A 7,335-nucleotide genomic window follows, 5' to 3' on the forward strand; every position below is an offset into this window, starting at 1 on the left:
AGAGACTGGCCAGCCTCCGAGCACAGCTCCCCGCAGCAAAAGCATCACCCAGTCAATACACAGATAAGAGAAGTGGCAAATCCCCATTTCACCACTCTGAAAAAGGCAAGGGGGGAAACAGGATCAACTCATGTACATCAAAGTAAAAATGTTCTGCAGAACAGAACTTCTAAATAAAATTTAAAAGTAAGCAAATCTAGGAGAAAACATCTGGGTCCAAAGAAAGAGACAAAGAATAGTTAATTGTAAAAACAGAGAAGGAAGAGGAGGAAAGGGGGAAATTTAAGAACTACCCCCCAAAATACACAAGGAACAGGAAAAGCAGCAGGGAAACTGAAAGTAAAAAATGTCTAGGCACTGGGCATCTACCACTCATCTCACCACCAGAGGGCACAGGCTGCCCACCAGTTTAGCACGAAGATGAGGAGAAAGATTTGACCAGGGTAGGCAGGAGGAGAGCAGGGGACATTAGCTGGGGAGGCCCCACCTGTGGTCAGCAGCAGGGACCTCACACCCCGCCTCTCCTTTAGGAGAGTGTTGCAGTGTGTTGTGAGGAGAATACGTGCAGTTGACACTTGTGTTATTAAAAACCCATGGAGGGCTAAGAATGTGGCAGCAGAGTGCTTGCCTGGCAGGTTTGATTCCTCAGTTCCACATACACAGAAAAAACCAGAAGTGGCGCTGTGGCTCAAGTGGTAGAGTGCTAGCCTTGAGTAAAAGTGGCTCAGGGACAGTGCCCAGGACTGGAAAAACATCATACAGATAATGAATAACCCAGCTTGAAGGCCAGGATGCAGGAGGCTGTGTAAGGGGAGGCTCCCGTGGGAGGTGGTGTAAGGGGGGGCCTCCTGTGGGGAGGTGGTGTAAGGGGGGGCCTCCTGTGGGGAGGTGGTGTAAGGGGGGCTCCTGTGGGGAGGTGGTGTAAGGGGGGGCTCCTGTGGGGAGGTTGTGGCTCTAGGAACCCTCTTGCCCTTTAGCCCAGTGTAGTGAGGCTGTCTGTAGGCCTGGATTCCACCCGGGGTCAGCTAACCCCCAAGGACATCCGGCAATGCTTGCCACACAAGGGGGGGGCTGCACCCACCCTCACCCCATGTCAACAGTGTGGAGACTGAGAGACCACGGCCCACGCTGCTATTGGCAGGTGGAGACTAAGACCCTCCCCACTGCCAGCAGGCCAGTGGACTGGTCACAGCCACATATGGAGCTGTGAAGCTTGACCCTCCCAGCTGCCACCAGGGGGCAGCTGTCCCCATCAGGAGGAGGAGCAAACAGCCACTGCCACCTAGAAGTGTCCCATCTCCAGGTCAGGCCTGTGGACGGCTGTGGACTGGGGCCTGGCCCTGTACCTCTCACAAACTCCCGCGGTACCACACAAAGGCTGAGCAGACATTGCTGACCATGACCTGCGTGGGCCCAGGCCTGTGGTCTCTGCTCAGTGGCCCGCTGCTGGCTGCCACGGATAATGAGGTCACAGTGCCTCTGGGCCTCATCGCAACGTCACACGTGACTGCCGCTGCAGTGGAAATGTCCTGGATGCCACTCTCAGGAGTGGCATCCCTGATGGTACGCCTGGGGGTGTAGTCCTGAGGCAGAGCGCTCACCTAGCATTCTCAAGGTCCTAGGTTCAGGCCTCAGCTCAGCACCGACCTCCCTCAAAAGGACCCCTCAGAATCCCAGCTTCCCGTCTTCTTACACATACGATCCTGGAGAATCAAGCTGTCTCCCGCGGTGTCATCCGTCAGACGAGGGCCCTCCTGCCACGGAGCTGGGGCTGTGCAACGGACCCGGGAGACTCCCTTTACCCAACTTCAGCCACCGTCTAGGATCCACAAGTGCCACAAGTGAGGACCGCCTAAGGTTATGTGACTGAGCAGCCTGGAGCAGCTCCGCCCCTCGTTAGCCGGGCTGGGTCCCGCGTGTCTGCCCGGGCCCTCGCTCACTCAGGACCACCCAGAGCCACCTAGCAAGTCAGGACGTCTCAGGTCCACAGCCGCTCCCGCGGTCCCCAGGGGAGGAGCGCGGCCGCCCGTCTCCTCCCTGACACCCTGGGGTGCCCAGCCGCCCCTCCGCCCGGCCCGGCCCGGGGAGAGTCCTCCGTTCTTTGCGGCCGGCCCCGGGCCCGGGCCCCGCGCGGGGCCGCGTCCGCCTCCAGGCCAGCGCCGCCCCGGCCTGCTCTGAGGATGGGGGGCTCCGTGCGCTCCAGCCGAGGCCGCCCCGCCCGGGGCGGCCCGCGAGGCGGGGCTCGGAGCGGACGCCGTCCCCGGGGGCGGCGGGCCGGGCTGGGGCGGGGGTCAGGACTCGGGCTCCGGGCGGGGCCTGAGGAGCCGGAGTCCCGCCCCGCCTCCCCCGGCGTCCCGGCGGGCGGCCCTGCACGCCCCTCCCTCTCCGCCGGCGCTTACCGAGCTGGAAGCTGAGGAAAAGCGGCCTTCCAGGGCGCGGCGCCTGGAGGAACCCAAAGGGCGGGCTCGGGAAGGAGCGGCCGCCGCCCCTCTGCTGCGGCGAGGGGCCAGGGCGGGGCTGCGGCCGGGAGGGGCGGGGCCTGGATCCAGGGCGGGGCTGCGGCCCGGGAGGGCGGGGCCAGGGCGGGACTGCGGCCCTGGAGGGGCGGGGCCAGGGCGGGATTGCGCTCGGGAGGGGCGGGGCCAGGGCGGGGCTGCGGCCCTGGAGGGGCGGGGCCAGGGCGGGACTGCGGCCCTGGAGGGGCGGGGGCCAGGGCGGGGCTGCGGCCCGGGAGGGGCGGGGACAGGGCGGGACTGCGGCCCGGGAGGGGCGGGGCCTGGGGCCAGGGCGGAGCTGCGGCCCGGGAGAGGCGGGGCCTGGGGTCAGGGCGGGACTGCGGCCCGGGAGGGGAGGGGCCCGGGAGAGGCGGGGCCTGGGGCCAGGGAGGGGCTGCGGCCCGGGAGGGGCGGAGTCAGGGCATGAGAGGGGCGGGGCCAAGGCAGCAAGGAGGTGATGGGCTGGCCCAGGCGGGGCTGGGGCGAGGTGAGGGGCAGCCCTGGCCAGGGCAGGGCCCGGGTAGGGGAGGCTGGCCTGGGCGGGCTCCTGTGGGGGAGGAGCCTCGGCCACTCTGGGCTCAACACTGAGTCTACTTCTTTCTTTTCTTTTTTTCCAGTCCCGGGGCTTGAACTCGGGCCTCGAGACTGAGCGCTGCCAGGGGCGCCACAGCACCCTTCGTGCCCGTCCTGCGTGTGTGGTGTCGAGGCCACGCGCCGGGCCCGAAGGACGGCATTTTCCCCTCACAAGTCGACATTTGGATTTAGAACAATCCCACAGGAGTGGTCATTAGACTTAGGAGAACGCGGATAAACCGAGGACGGTTCACGCAGAGCACGGAGGAGAACAGAACTCCCACGGGATCACTTAGAACTGGCTTGATGGGGAGCGTGCGCCTCCACTCCAGGCCTCAAGGCAGGACATCTTCCCAGCCAACATGCAGCATTTTTAAAGGGTTAAAAAAGCCACACGAGTTGGTCGGAAAGAGTCATGAAGCGCAGAGGCAGAGCCCAGCCCCTGAGTTCAAGCCCCACGACCAACCAAAAACAAACAAAAATACTGTCCTTTGCCTCACACACACCCCTCCACTTTTTCTGCAGTAATTCTGAGGCATCCTTTAAAACATGGGGCTGTTTAGCTGACCTCATCTGCTATCTTACACCGGACTTGGGCTCCATCCCCAAATTGTAAAACCAAAACCAAACAAGCAAACAAACCAAAAAACCCTGTGACTCACCATGGGGTATCTTCTTTTCCATACTTATATCAAACTCACGTACAGAACAGAGAAATTCCAAGGAATATTTGTTCTCTTATGGGTCCAGAGGGGCTTCTGAGCTGGTGCAGGCGCTCCCTGCTGGATAAGCTGCAGTGGACAGGGCCCCATCCACAGCTCATGTAGTCGAGTGCGCAAGACCAGAAGCCACCATGGCCTTCACCCTGACACCCAGGGCGGTGACCCCTCTTCTATTTGCCTTGCAGATCAGTGGACCTGCCCAGTCCTCTGGAGATAACCTCGGCCAGCCACGGCAGGAGGAAGCTGCCCGAGTCCAGATAAGGGCCAGGCCTACTGCAGTTCACAGTCCCATCTCCACCTCAGTCACAGGCCACCCTCCCTGCCCTCTGCATTCTGCCCAGGAAGGACGGCAAGGCAAGAGTCCTCTGTGAGACTCTTATCTCCAGTGAATCAGCAAAAGGCCAGAAAAGGAGCTATGGCACCAGTGGCAGGACATTAGTCTTAGAGCAAAAAAGCTACATGACACAGCACCGCCCAGATTCTGGGTTCAATCCACAGTCCAGTACGCACGAGCACACACACACCCAGAGGCACGCCCACAAGAGGACCCGAGGCCCCATCTACCAGTGAGGAGCAGCAGAGGCTGGCTGCCAAGGCCGGGGTTGCTCCTGCCTCTGCTAGACATCCAGAGCCTCTCTCCCCTCGGACCTAAAGGTGAACACCAGGGATATGCTCTCCCTCTTAAAGCTCCCACCAGACTCACACCTTTTGATGGGGCCTCCGCCAAGCTGTGGTTCTGTCTGTAGGAGAGTCAGGGGCAGCTGACCCCCTCCAGCCTTTGACAGGATGCTGCCTGGGCTGTAGGAACGACAGCTCCCGCTCCATGCTACCCAGCAAGCCTGGCTGGCTGCGCTCCTCAGAGGCAGTTTGCTCCAGCCCTGTGGGGCTGACCTAAGGGCCTGAAGAGACTGAACGTGAAGCTAAAGCTAGGTCTGGCTGACTGCACATCAGGAGGACTTGAAGGCAGGCCCTCAGGGCCAAGCCTCGGTACAGCTGGTCCTCCCATGGGAAGGTCATGCAAAGGCCCGGAGGCCCAAGCTCCATTTGTATTGAAGGTTAGACGTTTATGAAGACAAAGAAAAGCCAGAAGGAAGCTACCCATTTGGTGGTGTGTTCTTAAATGCTTACATGGAGGGAGCATGTGGATTCATCTTTCATTCCTTGTATCAGGTGATTTCAGGATTTACTAAAAGAAAAAAAAATGTGGGGTGGGGAGATTGGTGTTGAGAACCAAACCCAGGGCCTAACACATGTTGGATGAGGGCCCTTCCCCAGCCCTATTAAAATGTCCAAACGAAGGCTGGGAGTTTGGCCTAGTGATAAAGTGCTTGCCTACCATGCATGAAGACCGGGGTTCGATTCCTTGGTACCACATACATAGAAAAGCTGGAAGTGGTGCTGTTAAGCAGTAGAGCTTAACCTTGAGAAAACCCAAGGACAGTGCTCAGGCCCTGAGCTTAAGATCCAGGACTGGCAAAAAAGTCTAAATGATTGTGAGATACCTAGGCAGATTTGAAGCTGTAAAAATGTGCTTTTTTCCCCTCCTGTGAGCTCAAAATGGAAGTGAAATCTCAGCTGTGAATTAATCCATTCACCCACAGCTTCCCCTGTGCCCAGGACATTCCAAGGTCTGCAAGATGACCAAGTCCTGAGGGTAGACCAGGGATTGGCAGGAAGTAATGTGTTTAATGACACTAACCAGGCACTTAAAGTGGGTTGGGTGGCACAATTTGTGGTGTGTATATATATATATATGTTCATTGTTATTATAAAGGTGATATATAGAGGGATTACTGTTTTGTAAGTTAGGTAATGAGCACATTTCTTTGTGGACGATGTCAGCCCTTCCCTCTCTCTCCCAGGTTTTTCCTCCTGTCCCCATCTACGAGCTGTATGGTTCATTTTTAACATGGTGTCCAGTGAGCACCACTGCTGCCTCTGGTCATCCACTGGCTCTCCATTTTAACCTGGGTGTGCATCTGTTCTTCTCCTTTTTTGTTCATCAGGCTTTATTTTATTGCTAGTTTCACATGCATTGCACATCTAAGAGGGTACAGGCCTCACACGTCCACAAATAGCCTAAAAACCAAGCTATTCAATAGCTTGGCAGAGCTTGAATAGTTCTGCACGCCATTCCCAAAATAAGTAACAGAATTACAAAGTTGACAGAGACCATAGCACTGTCAAAAGAAATGGATGTCAAACCATCTCGCCTAAAAAACTGAGACATGCTGTTCTCATTTTTGTCGTTTCTTTTTTGGTACTGGAGATCACACCCAGGACATTGCACTTGCCAGGTTAGTGGCTTGGTCCTGAGCATCATGTCCAGGCCGCAGCATGCGCTCTGACGCTGCTCTCGCACCCAGTTATCTCTGTGTGTGTGTTGTATGCATGCACGTGTGCTTCTTAAAGATGGAGGTCTTGTCTAGGCTGCCCAGCCTCAGGGGAGTTGGGATGTGCAACACCACTGCCCCAGCTTGTGTGTACTTTGCTTAAAAAATAATTTAAGGGGGTGGGGGAGGGAAAGCGGGACAAGAACATGGGAAGGGCACCAATGTTCAAGAAGTAATGTACCCACTACCTGACGAATGTAACTGTAACCCTCTATACGTTACCTGACAATAGAATACATTAAAACAACGAAACAATAATTTAGATCTAGATGAGGGATGGGGACACTGCCCTCTCCGATCCTTCCTCCAGTTGGCTGTCTCAAGCTTGTGCCCAGGAAGCTCTGAACCGTGTGCCTCCTCCTATCTGTGTTTCCCCCCGTGCTGGCACGGCAGGCACACACCAAGGTGTCCAGCCATGGGTTGAGATGGAGGACTATGCTCGTGCTGGCCGCAGACCTCCATCTCCTGATCTCCGCCTCCTAGGTAGCTAGGATTACACGCTTGAGCCACCACCCCAGCTGTTTATTCCACCCAAGCTCTTCTGTGAACACGACGGAACCTAAAGGTGTTTAACACCACAGGGCACTGCCTCGGTGTGATCGTGAGGGCGGGCCCCTCCGGTAGCCTCGTTACCACCAGTCTTCTGTGGAGACCCCAAGGTCACCGGACCTCAAAGAGCACGCCAAAGCAAAAGCACATGTCCCCGCTCTGGGGACAAGGGGGAGAGGGAGGACGGGCTGGGGGTGTGGGCAGGTCTGGGGCAGAATCCCATCCTGATCGAGCTCAATGGAGCGCACAACTGCAGTGAGTAACAGGGAGAGAGTGGGAGGGAGGGCGTCACAGGACGCAGGGCAGTGTGCCACACCTAGAAGCATGCACTGGCCCAGGACACTTCTGGCCTGGCCCGGCAGCAGAGGAAGGGCAGCTGGGTGCAGGAGAGGGCTGGCATGCCAGGGAGAACATGTGTGGGGGTACTGAGGCACAGCAGGTCTGTGGTGTGTTACACGGTACCTGCACGGTGGGGTGTCAGGAGATGGCTCAGGGCACCCCTGGGGCGAGGGTAGGGGAAGCAGCTCTGCAGTGGGCCATGGGGGAGCGGGAGGAACACAGAGGGACATCAGGCCAGGGCCAGAGCCTCTGCCCCAGGCCAGG

The sequence above is a fragment of the Megascapheus bottae genome, chromosome 33, assembly GCF_031878675.1.
Source record: "Megascapheus bottae isolate mThoBot1 chromosome 33, mThoBot2.hap1, whole genome shotgun sequence".
Lineage (NCBI taxonomy): Eukaryota > Metazoa > Chordata > Mammalia > Rodentia > Geomyidae > Megascapheus > Megascapheus bottae.